Source organism: Felis catus, chromosome A3, assembly GCF_018350175.1.
Source record: "Felis catus isolate Fca126 chromosome A3, F.catus_Fca126_mat1.0, whole genome shotgun sequence".
NCBI classification, from domain to species: Eukaryota; Metazoa; Chordata; class Mammalia; order Carnivora; family Felidae; genus Felis; species Felis catus.
In genome coordinates, this window is record NC_058370.1 from 116,104,219 (window position 1) to 116,121,729 (window position 17,511).

Sequence of the window (17,511 nt, forward strand, 5' to 3'; positions counted from 1 at the left end):
ATGGCCCAGTGAACAGAATGAAATATGATTGCAATTACATCCAGTTTCCCCTAAGTCAAACTACGAACCACTTTAGTCCTTAAACTAAGCAGGCAGAGACTTGGGTTCCTCAAGAGCAAGGTTGGCCCAGTTGGGCAGGGCTTGGTGTAATGGTTCAGTTCTCCACCAGGTGGCGTTGCTTAATTTACTGGGGTCTATCATTGTGGCGCGTGTAGGCATGTATGCGCATGCGCGGGAGCGTGTGAAAATGGCGTCCCCCAGCTACCCAGTGGCCAGCCTCAGACCTCTGCTTTTGCCAACCGGCAGTCAAGCACCCCTTCTTTGTCCCCAGCTTTTGTCCATTCCCTGCTTCTACACTGTGACCAAGCTGTCAGCCTGCCAGGCGGCACCTCCCTCCCGAGTTTTATCTCCGATGGGGCTGTGTTTCCAAACCTTTCACAAAGCCCTATGGCTGTGACCCGCTCCGATTCTTTGGGGGGAGGGTGTAGCCAAGCACTGGCAAGGTGCATCGGGACCCCTGGAATGGTCGTGTGACCGTGCTGTTGCCAATTCCCAGAGACTGCGGCCGGGTGCCAGCCCACCCCAGAAAAACTTCCCGTGATGGTGTAGCAGCAGCGTTTCAGTTATTATGGTAAATCGCAACACGCATCTGGCACGAGGCTTCATCCTTAAGGTACCTGTTCCAGCACCAGTGAATGTGGCTCTTCTCTGGGGTCCCAGAGACCTTTGACTGTGGGGAAGATGCACAGTCTCTATCAGATGTCCTCCCAGCAGGGGAGCCGCTTCTTCCCTTGTGACCAGAGAACCCCTTGGACCTTGCTGTCTGCTCCTGGGGATTCGCCTTTCCTACCAGAGCTCTGCCAGGTATGGGTTGTACTCCCATGTTTATAGCATCTTAATGGAATTTAAGCACTCTTTCTCCTTTCTCCCTTTTTTTTGTTCAGTCCCTTGTGGCTGTTTCCACTCTCCCTCTTTCTCTCCAGCTGCTTTTGGCAGGGGTGCTTTTCCTGTACTTCCCCCCCCCTCCCCCCATCCTCTCTCTGCAAGCAAAAACAGCTCCCTGCCCTCCTTGGCTTTTTCCTCCCCTAGGTCACCTCTCCCTGTTGCGTACCTGCCGAGTTCTGTGGTTCAAGTTGTGCAGATTGTTGTGTTAATCCTCAAATCAGTTGTCTAGGTGTGCAAGATGGTTTGGTGTTGATCTCTCTGCATTGCAGGGAGGAGAGAGGGCAAAAAAAGCTTCCATGCTGTTTTGACATCTTGGCCCCTCCTCCCAAGGAACTTTTTGAACTGTACACTCTAAATGGATGGATTGTAAGTAATGTATGCTCCCATAAGATGTAGAAAAATATTATTACTGTATTATTTACACAGTTTTTTTTCTAGAACTCTTAAAAAAGTGTTTTAGCTCGAATAGTTTCTCTTGCTTCTTGGTGGCTGTATGTGGTGGCATGAATTTTCACGGCTAATTTACAGAACTTTCAATACTTGTGCATGTGAACTCTTAGATGGAGTTGAGAATACCTGTTGTGGTGGTATTTGGGTAAAATGGGGATTAAAAACTTAAATCCAGATGAGATTTGGTTTTTTTAAGGAAATATTTTAAGAAATGCTTTAGTTTACATCACAAAAAAATGTGTCTGAAATTTTTGACTGGGGCTCTTTCCAGAAAAAATTTACATGCTTGTTTATTTGCATCTTTATAGATTGTATAAGGCCCTCCTCCCCTCCTGCCCTTGTATAATGTGTTGGTGAGGAGAATGATTCCCATCTGTTTCTACTAATGGCCACATTTTAAGCTTCTGGAGAATAAATGATGAGAATATAAATGTTCTTTATTGAATGCCAATATTTTGGCTACTCTCTGGTTGGTGATTATGTTTAGAGAATATTCTAGAGGTGGAGGGCTGAACAGTGAGAAACAATAGTCAACTTTTTGTTTTTGGTAAAGAAGAGCTGGAATAATACGGGAGTTGGGTTAATGCTTATGAGAAATAATAATTTTTGTCTTGACTTGAGTGTTCCTCTTTTTTTTTCTCTCTCTCGTTCTTCCTGTCTTCCTTCTATACACACACACACACACACACACACACACACACACACACACACACACTCACACACACTCACTCATAACAATTGTGACATTTGGAGCCAGGAAATGAAGAGAGCAAATAGAAGTAAAAACCCAAACCCAAACCCAAACTACAAACACCAAAGGCATAACTTTAAATGAAGTGTTTTCAGTTCCAGGATTTTATCCTAAGGAAAAATTAAGTACTTGAAGAAAGTTTAAGCTGTAAGGGTTTTTTTTTTTTCCTATCTCACTTTTGCATGTAATAATTGAAAACTGAACAATCTAAATGTCACAGGAGGATTTTATTTAATAAACTACTGAATTTTTTTCAAGGTCTAAGTTATTGAATATTCAGCTATATGCTTTTAATATTAATTTTTTCCAACTTTGTATGTAACTAAAATCTTTATAATAACTCTTCGATGTTCAACTCAGCTATATATGTATATATATAATTTTTAAAATGTTTATTTAAATTCAAGTTAGTTAACATACAGTGTAGTATTGGTTTCAGGAGTAGAACCCAGTGATTCATCACTTACATAGAACACCCAGTGCTCATCTCAACAAGTGTCCTCCTTAATGTCCATCACCCATTTAGCCCATCCTCCCCACCTCCCCTCCAGCAACCCTCATTTTGTTGTCTGTATTTAAAAGTCTCTTATGGTTTGTCTCCCTCTCTGTTTTTATTTTATTTTTCCTTCCCTTCACCTATGTTCATGTGTTGTGTTTCTTAAATTCCACATAGGAGTGAAATCATAGGATACTTGTCTTTTCTTTCTCTGACTGACTCTTTTCTCTTAGCATAATATACTCTAGTTCCATCCACGTTGTTGCAAATGGAAGATTTCATTCTTTTTGATTACCAAGTAGTGTTCTATTGCACAGACTACTGTGATTTTACACAATAGAATAGCATGCAGCCACTAAAAAACCATAACTATACTACATGGATAAATGTTACTCTGCTAAGCGCAAGGTTGAATTTGCTTCCCCGATGGTGGTGGGTTCTTGGGGTCTCCTGTGGGACCAATAACCTTCTAAGAAACAGAAGACTGAAGCTGTCACTGTGATGAAGCAAAGAATTTCCTTACATAGTTTAGGATGGGCACATGAGGCAACTCCCAAGGCCAGCAATCCTCTACCACTTGCTTCTTCAGTGGGGTCCGTGGATCAATAGCATCCTATCACCTGAGACTTGTTACACAGGCCAATTCTCAGTCCCCACCCAGACCTACTGAATCACAATCTGCATTTTAACGAGAGCCCCATGTGGTTCCTATGCACATAAAGTCAAAGAAAACCTCCCTATAACCTGATTGTGTGAGGGCTGCATGGCCCACCACATTTTGAGTACCCACAGAGAGCTGTACTTATTCACATGTGCCCTTGGTTTTGTGAGTAATTGCATTGCTTGATTTGCTGGTTTGGAAGCCAATTTCCGTGAAAACAGCATTAATGGAGTTTGAGACACTGTTTCCTTCCTTCTTTGAAACAGACCAGCCTTTGCCGTCTAGACTAGCTCATATGTATGATTCTAGGATCAGCGGTTCCTAAAATGCGTCCACTGGAATACTGGTTCATTAGTTTTCTCAATAACCATTTATTAAACCACAAGTGTGTACCCAGCTCTATTGTAGGCTCAGGGTCACAGCAGGCAGCTAAACAAAATCTGTGCTCTCATGGGGCTTAGGGATCTAGTTGTTAAAGGTATGAACAGATTAACAAAAAGACGTAAGAGGGATTTGTGGCCAAATGCATTTATTAACTGCAGAATTTCTCACATGCTTTAATATATTATTGTACTTTAAAAGTTACCATGGGGGTGGAGGGGATGGGATGGGCAGAGGTTGAACATGTGAAATGCAGTATTTTCAAAACCAATTTGACATGGAGCCTTTTTATTAAGGGAATCCTGGTAGGATTTGTGCTCTGCAGAACAAATGTAACTCCAAAATCTTAAGAACAAGAGGGTTTCTCTTTGTTCTTATTGTTATTCAGGAGCTTAGTAGTGTAGGAATCTATTTTTCATAAAATTCAGAGATATTTATTCTTCTCTCTTTTACCTTCAAGTAACGATGTCTTATACTTATTTGACAACTAACTCCACTGGTGCTTGAAACATGCTGACATTACCCCACAATGATGTTAAGGCCAAATGAAGTGAGAGATATCCTCATTCACATGTAATAGGTGAGAAAATGGTGGAAGAAGGAGAAGAAATTATTGAAATAATAATAATTATAGTGGAGTGTGACAGCCAGAATTCTAAGGTGGCCCCCATGACCTTCACTCCTAATTTTATCCCTGTAAAGGGATTTTGTAGGTGTAATTAACAAAAACTAGCCAGTTTACGCTAAGGAGATTATTTTGGGGGGGGGCTCCCCCCATCACATTAGCCCTTTTAATGGCAGAGTTTTCTCTGGCTAATCCCTTGATATCAGCCTGTGATATCCTGAGCTGAAAACATGACCATGCTGGCCTGGTCTTATGACCTGCAGAACTGTGGGTCTTGTTTTAAGCTTCTATTAAGCTTCTAAGTTTGTGCCAATTTGTTACAAAGCAATAGAAAACTAAAATCCAGAGCTAGAAAGCCATTATGCCTCTCATTTGACCAATGAAGGAAGTGAAGCCTGTGGTTCACCTAATGCAAGTGTCTTAGAGGGTCTCTGAGGCCACTTCACCACTTCCAACCTAATGATGCAATAGCTTTAACATCAAGCTGTCCCACTCCTGGGAACTTACCTGGCAGAGTGTTTTCATTACTCATATGATGTGCATTCAGAGAGTTCACCGGTCTGATGAGGGGAAGGGAACTGCCAGGTGCACAGAGCTGGTGCAGGTGGAGTGCCATACAGAGCTTTGCACCAGAAGGAAGGGGTATCTTCTGTATCCATTTGGTGGGAAAGTGTATGTGTTCGACTAGAATTTTGGTGATATGTGATATTGTGAAACCCTATTATTACCTGCAAGGACCTCTAGGATGAGTTCACAGACTTTGGACTGGGACCATTGCTCCTTTTATTGATGAGGAAACCAATATTACAAGAGGGGTTATGACTTACCTGAAGTCATGCCTTGGAATAGTTCAGCACTTGTTAAAGAACTCAGACCCACTGACTTGCCTGTCCTCCCTGCCTCCCTTCCTCCCTCCTTCCTTCCTTCCTTTTCTCGCCTCCTTCCCCTTTTCCCTTCCCTTCCTCCCTTCTTCTCTTTCTTTCTCTTCCTCCCTTTCTTCCTTCCTCCCCCACTTCCTTCTTTCCTTCCTTCCTTCCTTCCTTCCTTCCTTCCTTCCTTCCTTCCTTCCTTCCTAAAAAAAGCCAATCTCTTTATAAAAGTACAAAGGAGGTGCAGCCCTTTTAAGAAACTGCCTCTGCCCAGACAAGACATACCATACTGTAAAGATCCCATACTTTTCCCACCTATTCTTTATGAATCCTGTCATCCAGAGACCATTTATGTCCTTTCCTTTGTCACTGAATCTTTAATTTGGTTCTTCCACCTTTCATTTCTTTCTCATCTCTTTCTCTCCTCTTTGGATTAGAATATCCATGGATAGGGTTGGAGGAGTGGGGCTTTAGAAACATGTATTTTATAATTCCACATGATGCCTGGAACCTTCGCTTTCTTCATCTGCTCAAAGAGCAGTCTCAGACCTGGTGTGGCCTGGCTTTGAGGGCAAGGGTCGAATAGCCATGACTGGAATGATGGTGACCAGATGGGATGATGCTGGTAATATTTGTTCCAAGGGCCCAGCTGCTTGGCTGATGTGAATGTCAGGTGATGTCCATGAACATGACAACTGCCTGGCTCTAGGGCCACATTCAGCTCTCTAACTTTTCCTGTGATTCACCCTCACTGGGGGCTGTTGAATGACTACTACCAGGAAGAGGCACTAATACTTGGCACTGAAATTTAGTAGATCTTCTAGCCTGGGGACTTAATTAACTGGAGGGAGAATCAATGACAGTCTCTTTATGACCCAAGGCTTCCTACTTAGAGCTCCGTAGGACATACTGTCCAAGAACAAGAGCTGTACCATCTTGGAATGGATATCTGAGAGACAAAAATTTTTTTTTGTTGTTATTCATCCCTAGATGTTTATCCCTCTTCTCCACAACCCAGACCTACATCTTTGGTAACGTTGAAGTAATTGTAACCTGGCCTTTGGAAGATGGAAGGACAATTGATTACAGATGTTTAGGAAAGTCTGACTTTGGCAAGCTAAGAGCTATGATGTTAGATTCCTCACTCTGTCCTTGGGGAAGTATGTGTTCACTAGCTTTGTCATTCTATGTGTGCTTGCCCAAGTGTATCCCTAAGCAACCCAGTTTATGGTCTCAGAAGTATGCCTTTTCTTTCTCTGTTTCACACTTGTCTTAACTTCTCTCAATTCGAATCAACTCCTCAAAACATTTCTTGCTAAGAATTCAGTTTGGTTACTGTAGATTAAATATCTGAGTTTAGTTTCAGAAAATCTGGGTTCTAAGACTTGCTTGGCTGGTAACTCAGTATGAGCTTGGGAGAGTCATCCTCAGGAAGATGAAGATACTTAGCCATGGCTATCTCTTGGCATCAAAAGAGAAGACTTAATTGGAAGTTACCTTTTCTGAGGCAGTGCCCTCATTTTCAGGAGTTGCCATGGTTATCATGTAAACATGGGCTTGGGCAAATTATGGAAAGAGCCTAAATGTCCATCAACTGATGAATGGATAAAGAAATTGTGGTTTATATACACAATGGAGTACTACATGGCAATGAGAAAGAACGAAATATGGCCCTTTGTAGCAACGTGGATGGAACTGGAGAGTGTTATGCTAAGTGAAATAAGCCATACGGAGAAAGACAGATACCACATGTTTTCACTCTTATGTGGATCCTGAGAAACTTGACAGAAACCCATGGGGGAGGGGAAGAAAAAAAAAAAAAGAGGTTAGAGTGGGAGAGAGCCAAAGCATAAGAGACTCTTAAAAACTGAGAACAAACTGAGGGTTGATGGGGGCGGTGGGAGGGAGTGGAGGGTGGGTGATGGGTATTGAGGAGGGCACCTTTTGGGTTGAGCACTGGGTGTTGTATGGAAACCAATTTGACAATAAATTTCATATATTGAAAAAAAAAATAAACATGGGCTTGGGAGTGGACAGACATGGATTCAAATCCCAATAACAGTGTTGATTGGCTGTGTGTTCTTGGGCCAGGTTGTGAGTCTCATTTTCCTCTTTATCTGAGATGTAGGGAGAACATTGCATCATTGCATTATGTTGGTGCCATGAGGTGATTTTGACAAAGTATGATATGCATTGTATTGCAACCTGTGCTCCATTCCCTAGCACGTCCTGTCCCCTTAACTTACCTTTGTTTTTTTCAGAGCATTCATCAATTTTTGGATTCTGTATCATCTATTTATTTTGTTTAGTATCTAGCTCACAAGTGCCACGAGGACAGTTTTTTGTTTGTTTTGTTCACTGCTACATCCCTAATGCCTAAAACATAAGCATTCCATAAATACTTGTAAAATGAATGTTAAATGAATGTGATTTTTGTAGAGAAGAAAAAGAAAAGTCAGCAGACTTTTTCTGTAAAGGGCCGGATAGTAAATATTTTAAGCTTTGCAGGCCATACAGTTTCTGTCACAATGACTCAGTGTGGTTGTGTGGTTTGAAAGCAGCCCCATAGACAATACATAAACACATGACTCTGGCTGTGTTTCTATAAAATTTCATTTACAAACAAAAACCAAAAACCAAAAACACAGGACTGGAGCTGGATTTGGTCCACAGGCTTTAGTTTGCCCATCCCTGCTGTAGATGCATTTAGTGGCTCTGAATTCTGAGGTGTCATTCCTGTAAGTCACTAATTCGGGAACAGCCCCCGTTTGGCCTCCTGTGTTGAGGAAAGAGGGAGGCCCATCCTGGATAGCCTCTCTTTGCCCCCGATGCACTCTCCTTGCTTCTGTATGCTGCCTCTGTCCTAGGAGGCTGACCCTGGATGGCTTTGTCCTATCCCTTTGCCCTTTGGCTTCTGGTTGATTTCACTGTCTTGGGGGCACTGGCCAGAATTCGGGACATGGGGTGAGAGGACGCTGGGGGGGCTTATTTCCCAGCTCCCTCCCTGCTGGCAGTGCTCTGGGGAGACAATTCCTTTCCCAGAGCTCAGTTCTCTGCAGCTTCCAATCCCACTGTTTCTGGACCCAGGATACTTTATCTTTTTTTTTTTTTTTTTTTGGTGTGTTCTTTTATAAACAGCGCCTTCATTAAACTTGCTTTTCTTGCCCATTTGAGAGGGGGCCATCTGTTTAGTGCCAGGTCCCTGACTCCTGTGCTGTCCATGGAAAGCTGTGTGTAGTGGAGGCCAGGTGGGACCTTCCTCATTCCCCGTCTATTGCTGCCAATGATCCTAACTCTCCCACCACCGCTCTTGGTTGAGACTTCGTGTTTTCTCTTCTTTTCCTGCCAGGAAGCACAGATAAAAGAGGAAGTGATTTGCCTGAGGTGGTAGGTTGACAGAGCGAGAGATTCTATTTATTTCTCAAATTCATATAAAGTGGAATAGAATGTCAGAACTGTTTGGTTCTAGATTCAGCCTTTTCATTCAATAACCCTGTGTCTTTGGATTAGTTATTTAACTTCTTTAAGCCTCAGATTACTTATCTTTAAAAGGGTTCTAGAGGTGCCTGAGTGGCTCAGTTGGTTGAGTGTCCGACTCTTGACTTTGGCTCAGGTCATAATCTCACAGTTCGTGAGCTTGAGCCCGTGTTGGCTCTGTTCTGTCTGCTTGGGATTCTCTCTCTCCCCCTCTCTCAGCCCCTCTTCCACTCACTCTCTCTCTTAAAATAAATAAGCTTTTTTTTTTTTTTAGAGGGGTCTAATAATCCCTGCTATGCAAATTTGATTATGTAGCATGATTACAACTTAATGAAGAGGAATAAAACTCAATGGAACTATCTTATATAATATGATACGCTATTTAAAAATGTTAGGCATGAAAGTCTACAGGTAGCTTTTTTCCTTCCTCTATTTTCCAAATTTCATGAATGTTTATTGTTTTTATTATGAGAAAAAAAGTCGCTGTCAGTTCTACAAAGTGGCTCAGGACATAAACAAAAGGTTATATTCGAATGCACTTTGAGGACCACAGAGTACCATGAGGATTAGAATTATCATGATTTATTTACCCTGTGGATTTGAAATGATGTCAGAAAATAACATGCAGAGTTCCAATATATTCTGTTTTCAGGTTCCCTTATTGTTAACATCTTACATTAGTATGGTACAATTGCCACACTTAATGAACAAATATTGACACATTATAATTAACTAAATTCTATATTCAGATTTCCTTATTTTTTTTCCTCTTATCCTTTTTTTCCCCCCTCTTTTCCAGGATCCCATCCAGAATGGCATATTGCATTTAGTTATAACATTAGGTCTCCTCAGGCTCCTCTTAGCTCTGATTGTTTTTCAGACTTTCCTTGTTTTTGATGACTTTGATAGTTTTGATGAGTATTTTGTGGGATGCTCTGCTATCAGAATCCATCTAATGTTTTTCTCATGATTAGAAGTGGGATGAAAGGCTTTGGGAGGAAGACTACAGAGGCAAAGTGTCATTTTCATCCCATCATATCAAGGTTACATAATGACAGTGTAATTTGTCACTGGTATTAACCTTGGTCATCCAGCTGAAGTAGTGTTTGTCAGGTTTCTTAACTGTAAAGTTAGTCTTGCCCCACATCCCCTTCCATGCTGTACTCTTGGAAAGGAAGTCCCTACAAGCAGACTGTATTTAAAGAATAATGAGTTACTCTTCCCCCTTTAAGGACAGAGTATCTACATAAATTATCTGGAATTCTTATGCAAGGGAGATTTGTCCTTTCTCTCCATTTATTAATTCAAGCATTTATAGTGTGTTGTGCTTTTTTAAAAATGCTTTTATTTATTTTTGAGAGAGAGAGAGAGAGAGAGACAGAATGTGAGTGGAGGAGGAGCAGAGAGAGGGAGACACAGAATCTGAAGCGGGCTCCAGGCTCTGAGTTTTCAGCCCAGAGCCCGACATGGGGCTGGAACTCAGGAACCATGAGATCATGACCTGAGCCACAGTCAGCCGCTTAACCGACTGAGCCACCCAGGCACCCCGCATATTGTGCTTTTAATGTGCATTTCCTTGGTCCTTAATGAGTTTAAGAAACTTTTATATGTTTATTGGCCATCTGAATACCTTTTTTGTGAAATGTCCATTTAAGTCTTTTGTTCCATTTTTAATTGAGTTGCCTGCATAACTGATTTGCAAAAGTTATTTATATAGTCTGGATAAGCCCTCCCCTCCCCCCCCTTATATATAATATCTTTTCCTTTATCAGTGTTATGTTCTGAAGCACAGCAGTTTTTAATTTTATTATAGATCAATTAATTAATGTTTTATGGTTGTGTCTTGTGTAAGAAATCTCTGTCTGCCACTAAGGTTAATTCTCCTATGTGTATTTTCTAGAAGCTGTATTATTTTGCTTTTTGTATTTAGATCTGTAATCCACCTGGAATTGGTTTTTGTGAATAATGTGAGATAAGGGTTGATTTTTTTTTTTTTGCATGTGCATATCCAGTTTACCCAATAACTGTAAAGTGATGATACACATTTACTCCCAGTCTCAGAGGAAAAAAACTCACAACAATTCAAAGTGAAAAAAAACAAAGTTAAATGAAATGTTTGCTGTAAGGTTTTTAGTGGGCATCCTAGATCAGATGAAGAAAGTCCCCTTCTGTTCCTTATGGGCTAATAAGCTAGTTTTTTCTTTTAAACCATGAGTTGACATTTATCAGATGATTTTCCTCATTTATTAAACTGTTTTTCTTTCATTATTTTTCTATTAAATTGGAAAATTACACAGATAGATTTTCAAAATGTTAAACCAATCTTCCTTTTTTTTGGAATAAAACTAGCTTTGTCTTAATGTTTTATATTCCATTTGTATATTGTATTTTAGTTATTGCATGCATATGGGTCTTGCCCCCATCACCTTGAGGACAGGGGCTTGCTTTGAACAGATTTGGAACATGCCCAGTGAATTCTTATGGAGGTAAAGTGCTATTAATCTAGGTAGAGTCATTTTTCCTTCCTGCAGTCAGGTGGGTTTGACAGTTTGGATGGTGTGATTCTCCCAGTGGCTAATGAGCAGCTCAGGAATGCTAATGAAGGGCTTCCTTTGGTTGTCTCTTGTGAGTCAGCAAATGAGCTCTGTAACTTGGAGAGCCAGAAGTTAATTAGCGACCCAGTATAGACAGACCCTGATGGAAATAAGGGAATTTTGGTCTGTCAGAGGAGAGTGCTAAGAAGCTTTGAAGGTGAGGCCAGGATTGGGGACGTGAGACGAAAGGCAAATGGAAGCAAGAGCTAGGATTTATAAATAAATGTCAGTGGGGAGGCTCTGTCGAGGAAGCCAGGAGAGGCAAGAACACGTGGCCTGCCTACATGGGGAGAGGAATGGGCCCCGCATCGGGGTATTGCTGCCATCATGGTTGCTGTGGATTCACATCTCTCCCTCGCAGCAGACTGGAAGAGAGACATGCAGGAGATGTGTACAGCATGGATAATTAGTGCAGATCACCTGCTAGTGGGCAATGATGGATGAGGGGTTTTAGGTATTTTGCACTCCTTGTTCATTTTTCTTTGAGACAGGATGGAAAATCTAAAACCCCATCTGCTTACAAGTTTACTACAATAACCCAACGGATAAATAATTTGCCAGGCAATACCATGGATACTGTTGTCCAAATGAAATCGAGTAGGCTATAGACATTAGACAAGGAGGAAAGATGAGGGCCTTCCCTGTCAAGTGGCATGAGTGATGTCCACCATAAGCGCTGGACTTGTGTGTACCAGATGCCCTCACGATCCTGGAAAGGCAACTGCAGCCAGAAAAAAGTGTCACTCCCTTGGCTTAAACAGATACCTAATTAGGTTAGGAGAAATGCCAAGAAGCAGCCTATTGAAATCTAAACTGTTGCAAGGCACTGTGGGTAAAATATGCAAAATGCCACCAAGGCAGAAGTAAGGAGGCCTGTAGAACAGGTACAACATAAAACTAAGCTGCCAGGGAGATTGTTTGCTTCCTCTTGAGATGGGTTTAATCTTTTTTCCCCCCAATGTGGGAGCTCTATGCCCTTTACCATTCAAGACCCAGAAACAGATATGCCCCACCTCTCTCAACCTAAATTTTTTTTTTTCTCAACCTAAATTTTAATGGTAGGCTGCAAATGGAAAGGGGGCTTCTTATTCCTCCATATCTGGGTCAGGTCTCCCAGCCACTCTGTGTTCACCAGAAAATGGTATAGAATGGAGTATGATGTATTAGAATCTGGCCTGGTTGAAGCCCCTTCTTCGAAAGTTCAACTATTTGAATGCAGCATCCCTAATTTGCCCATACTGATTTTTTTTTAAATTTTTTATTACTTATTTTTGATAGAGACAGAGCACAAGTGGGGGAGGGGCAGAGAGAGAAGGAGACACAGAATCCGAAGCAGGCTTTAGGCTCTGAGCTGTCAGCACAGAGCCCGATGCGGGGCTCGAACTCACAAACTGAGATCATGACCTGAGCTGAAGTCAGACGCTTAACCAACTGAGCCACTAAAGCACCCCTGCCCATACTGATTTTTTACTGCAATGATTATAATACCACATTGATGTCAGCTAGAGCCTCTGGAGCCTGCAGAAGGCCTGAGCTTGTCCTCACGATGTCTGCAGGGAAGCAGATTCTCCAGGGCTTGCTCTTTTATGGTTCTGAACTGCACCACTGGAATGGCCAGATGTAAAATGCAGCTTCATCACATGCACATTCTGCTTATGTCAATGTGTTTTATTAGTTAGTGGTTTTGCTACCTGAGGTGGAGTGTGGTGGGGTGGGAAGAGCGGACAGGGGCATTGTATCTGCCTGTTACAGCCTCATGCTATCTTCCTGGCTCTCCCTCACTTCTTTCCCTCATGCTTTTCTCTGCCTTTTATTTTAGGAACCTGTCTTGTCTCATGCAGAAGTTTCTCCCCCTTCCCTGAGCCCTTGGTACCAGTTATACCCATGTCTTACTGGTTGTACATGTCTCGGGTGAGCTTCTCAGGGAGTTTTCCTACAAAGGAGTCTCTCCCTAAGAGATCTGGTACCAGCTCCTTTTGAACACTTTGAAGTGGGCATCATTACCCCCATTTTACACTTGAGAAGACTGAGGCCTGGAAAGAATGAGTGAGTTGCTTAAGTTAACAAAACAGGGCTCATTTAATGTAAGTGATGAATCCTAAATGAGGTTGCTTGACCCCAAGTCCCACGCTGTTTCTGTGACTCCCATGTTCCTTTTAAGGGCCCCTTGTAAGGACTATGAAAGCCTTTACCTAAGTGACCTCTTCCATGGTAAAGAGGGTGCACTTTGTCAGCCCTTACACCGTATTGGTGCTGCAGAGTGCTTTTGCCACTTTGTTATTAAAGCCTGTGAATAACCCCTCACCTGTGAATAACCCCTTTGTAAAGAAGAGGCAGCTGAAATTCAGAGAGGGCCGTGACTTGGCTGAAGTTCCACCATTAGTTAAGAGCAGGCCCACTTCTCAGACCCAGGCCTTCCACCTCCAAATCCATTGCTCCTTGCACCAACCACCACGTGGTGGAAATTCAAAGTGAAGGGTGAGAGGTTTGTGATTTCCATGTGGCTTTTCATGTGGATGTTTAGCCCAGACTGGAGAGGATAGTGAGCTCAGCCACCAATGTGGGCTCATCATGCGCCTGCCTGCTCCCGGGGGCCCAGCCCAAGTCTGAGGCCGTGTCAGCTCCAGGGGCACCCGTGGGTGCTGAACCTCCCTGGCCAGAAGAGCCCTGACGTGGCTGCACTTTCACATTTGTTTTCTCCCCTTCCTTGGCTTTTGAGGAGCTGAGCCTGTCATTAGGCTGTGCGGCAAAGGAAATGAAAAGCTGCCGTGGAAAGAACTCATTAATTAATTAATTAGTTAATTAATTAATTTTATTTTCAATTTATATCCATAGGTTTTAATGATGTGGTCAAACAATTTTAAAGATTATCTTTTTTAAAATTTATTTATTTATTTTGACACAGAGAGAGAGAGAGAGAGAGAGAGAGAATGAATGAATGAATGAATGAGTGGGGGAGTAGTAGAGGGAAGGAAAGACAGAATCCCAAGCAGGCCCCATGTGCTGTCAGTGCAGAGCTTGACTCAGGGCTTGAACTCACAAACCATGTGACCGTGACCTGAGCCAAAATCAAGAGTTGGATGCTTAACTGACTGAGCCACCCAGGCGCCCCAATATTATATGTGTTTTAATAAAGCACAATGGTTTGTTTAAATTCAACTAGTCTTTCTGTGTAAGCTTCAAATGATGTTTTTAAAAATTTAAATCCAAGTTAGTTAACATAGAGTTAATTTAGTAGTGGTTTCAGGAATAGAATTTAGGGATTCATCACTTACATGTAACACACAGTGCTCATCCCAACAAGTGCCCTCCCTAATGCCTGTCACCCATTTAGCCCATCCCCCACCCACTTCCCCTCCAGCAACCCTCAGTTTGTTCTCTCTATTTAAGAGTCTCTTATAGTTTGCCTCCTTCTTCTTCTTTTATCTTATTTTCCTTCCTGTTAGAAATACCCCTTATTTATTTAAAATTGAAAAAAAAACAAAACAAAAACAACTAACTCAGAAAAGCCTGAAACATGTTTTCAATATACTGAATTTGCTTTTCAGGTTGTGAACAAGGGGACCTTGTCATTTACAATTTAAACTTTAGATATCTGGCAAGTTTGTGTGATGAGTCAAACAAGGTGGAGCCCTGAGTGACAGCAGTGGTGACTGAGGCTTCCTTCCTCTTCCCTCTGTACATTCTGAGGTGCTTTTAATTGCTTTAATGGTCCGATGTGACTGTTCTACAAGCACTGGGTAAAGGATGGAGTCCAAGAAGTCTGTGTCCTCATTGTATAGTTTGAACAAGGCTTTTTATCCAAGCAAGGGAACTCTGGGTTTCCATCCACAAGATTGACTCTGACACCACCCTCCTCACAGCACCCCAAATACTCTAGGACAGTTACTTTTCTTTTTCTTTTTAAATTAAGTTTTTATTTTAATTTCAATGTAGTTAACATACAGTGCAATATTAGTTTCAGGCATACACTATAGTGACCCAGCTCTTCCATCCATCACCTGGTCCAGCATACTTTTGACTTTGATGTGAATATCAATCAGGAACATAACCCTTTGCCAGTCAGGAGCAAAGGCAAACACATCGTTTAGACAGCCGGACAGAATGGAGGAGAGGAGGAAGCAGAGGATATTATTATTGTTCTCCAGGGTAGCTCGTAGAGGAGAAAACCTGGCAGTGAGTGCACAGGAAGCAGTAACTGGCGGATATCATCCTGGCAATATGAACACTGGGACATATTGTTCAGTGCTTTCAGTTGAATTGCAAAATGAAATCCCGGTGGATGGAGGAACCTCTCTTCCCATGAACTCATGCCCTCTCCTGCCTCATACCACAGCGTGTGCAAGGGCTCTCTTTTACCTGCAACTGAAGTAATTTTCCTCAGGCACACGTCCCTCTCCTGTGTAGGAGCCTGCAGGGGCTCCCTCTTGTCTACTGAGTTGTAGACTTGGCATCCAAGTTTGCTTTACCATTCTGCCCCTTGACTCATCCTTTCCACCTGTTGCCCGTGCATCCCTTCTTGCACAGATTTCAGCCAAATGGGACCACCATGTTTCCCATACCCACTTTCCCTCCTTTTGCTGTTCATGCTTTTTCTTTCTTCTTCACATGCTCTAAATCCCATCTTTGCTTGCCCCATTCTTCCCATGGTTTTAGAGCTCTGGTGAAGTGACACCTCCTTCTCTGATTCCTCTCCCTCACCTAGACAACCACCCCACTCTGGGTGGCCAGAGTCTTGTGTCTTGTTCATCATAAAACCCATCATCTTATACTTTGAATGTTTGAATTGCTTGGTGGGGTTTCTTTTCTGCATACCTTCCCTCATACGTTCTTTGAAAACAGTAGTAAGTGATTCTTTATTTTGTCTACTCGGGAATCAGGCAGGATGCCTCCTGCAGAGTAAGCATCCACAAATGTTTGATGAATGAATGAGTGAGGGGTGTATGGAGGTAAGGGTTAGCAGTCTCTGGCCCAGGTTGGTGCTCAGTGGTTGCGTCTGTCCAGCCTTTTCTTCCTGCTCTGTTTCCCCCTTTTGATTTTCCCTTTTCTTTCTTTACCTTCTCCTTTTCTTCTTTTTCATTTCACTTGTCCCCAAACCTTGGTCTCTAAATAGCTCTGCTGGGCATACCCCATCTCTCCAGGCACTGATTACTGTCACAGGGGGAGTTTGCCATGGTCCCAAACAGCTTTTAAAGAAGAACAACACAGAAGCTGCAAACTCAACATGGTCTGGTATCAGGGAAACAGGAGCCTTTTTCCATATGATGCTAATTTGCTTTGTGGATTACCATGTGAAATTATGCATTCATGGAGCATTGCCTTCTCCCCTCTGGGCAGCAACAAGCATTCTTTCCTGGCCGGTGTCTCTGCTTACCTCCAGTGGAGGGTTAAGAATGGAGGAAGCAGGTGAACACAGCATTGAATAGCAGCCAAATCTTTTTTCTTGCTAAGATTCCTCTACAAACTGCAGTCAAGATTTCTGGACATGCTGGTTTGGCTTTAAAAAATAGGAAATGAACAAGGCTGTAGGGAAGGAGCACCAGGTTGGACCTGATCAGGTTCTGCCATCCCAGGGTGTGAAGGGGGAGCTACCATCATCTAAGGGGCTCAGTTTCCTCTTCTGCCCAGTGAGGCAAGGGGTTGAATGATCTCTGGGGTCTTTTCTAGATCAAACACCCCAGAATTCTTGATTTGAGATTCCAGATCTGAAAAGACTGCTGTGGCTGAGCCTGAAACAGGGGCCAGGAGGTGGCAGCGTCTGCCCTATTCGGAGCCCGCAGCCTCAGCTGCACTGCTGTAGGGCTGGGGTGGACATCACACTGCACTCCCATTTAGACTTGTTAGTTATGTACCATTGCAGGTCGTTTGTAATCTGCTGGGTCATGACTGCCAGGCCCTGGGTACTGGAAGCACTTACTGCTCCCACTAGACCTGCGTTTGACTTCACCTGGCATGACACATGCAGACCAGGGCACACTCATCCCCAATGAGGCCCCAGTGACTGGCTCATATCCGGGCAGCTTGCTGGAGCTCCTTTGCTGGAGCTCCATGACGCAGGCTTGGGTCTCCCCCAGGGCAAGAGAGAGCTGCATCCGTGAGTAAGCGCCTGTGTTCGCCCACTCTGAATGTGCACTCCAGTCTCCCAGGGACCCCTGTGCTGTTTCTAACAGCTGCATTTGCTCATAGCACAAATGGAAATGACTGGCATGACTGATCCAAGCATCAGTAGATGACTTGGGGTTTACCCCTCTTATGAAGAGCT

General features: G+C 42.8%; 1 protein-coding gene across 1 annotated transcript in view; it reads left to right on the forward strand.

The window, feature by feature from the left end:
* The first annotated feature begins 220 nt into the window (after positions 1-220).
* The window catches only part of ALK (ALK receptor tyrosine kinase), an 815,814-nt gene continuing 798,523 nt past the window's right edge, over positions 221-17,511 (forward strand). The window contains exon 1 of the mRNA XM_045054731.1: positions 221-864. The gene's annotated coding sequence lies outside the window, so the exon portion shown is untranslated. The remainder of the gene's footprint in view (positions 865-17,511) is intronic.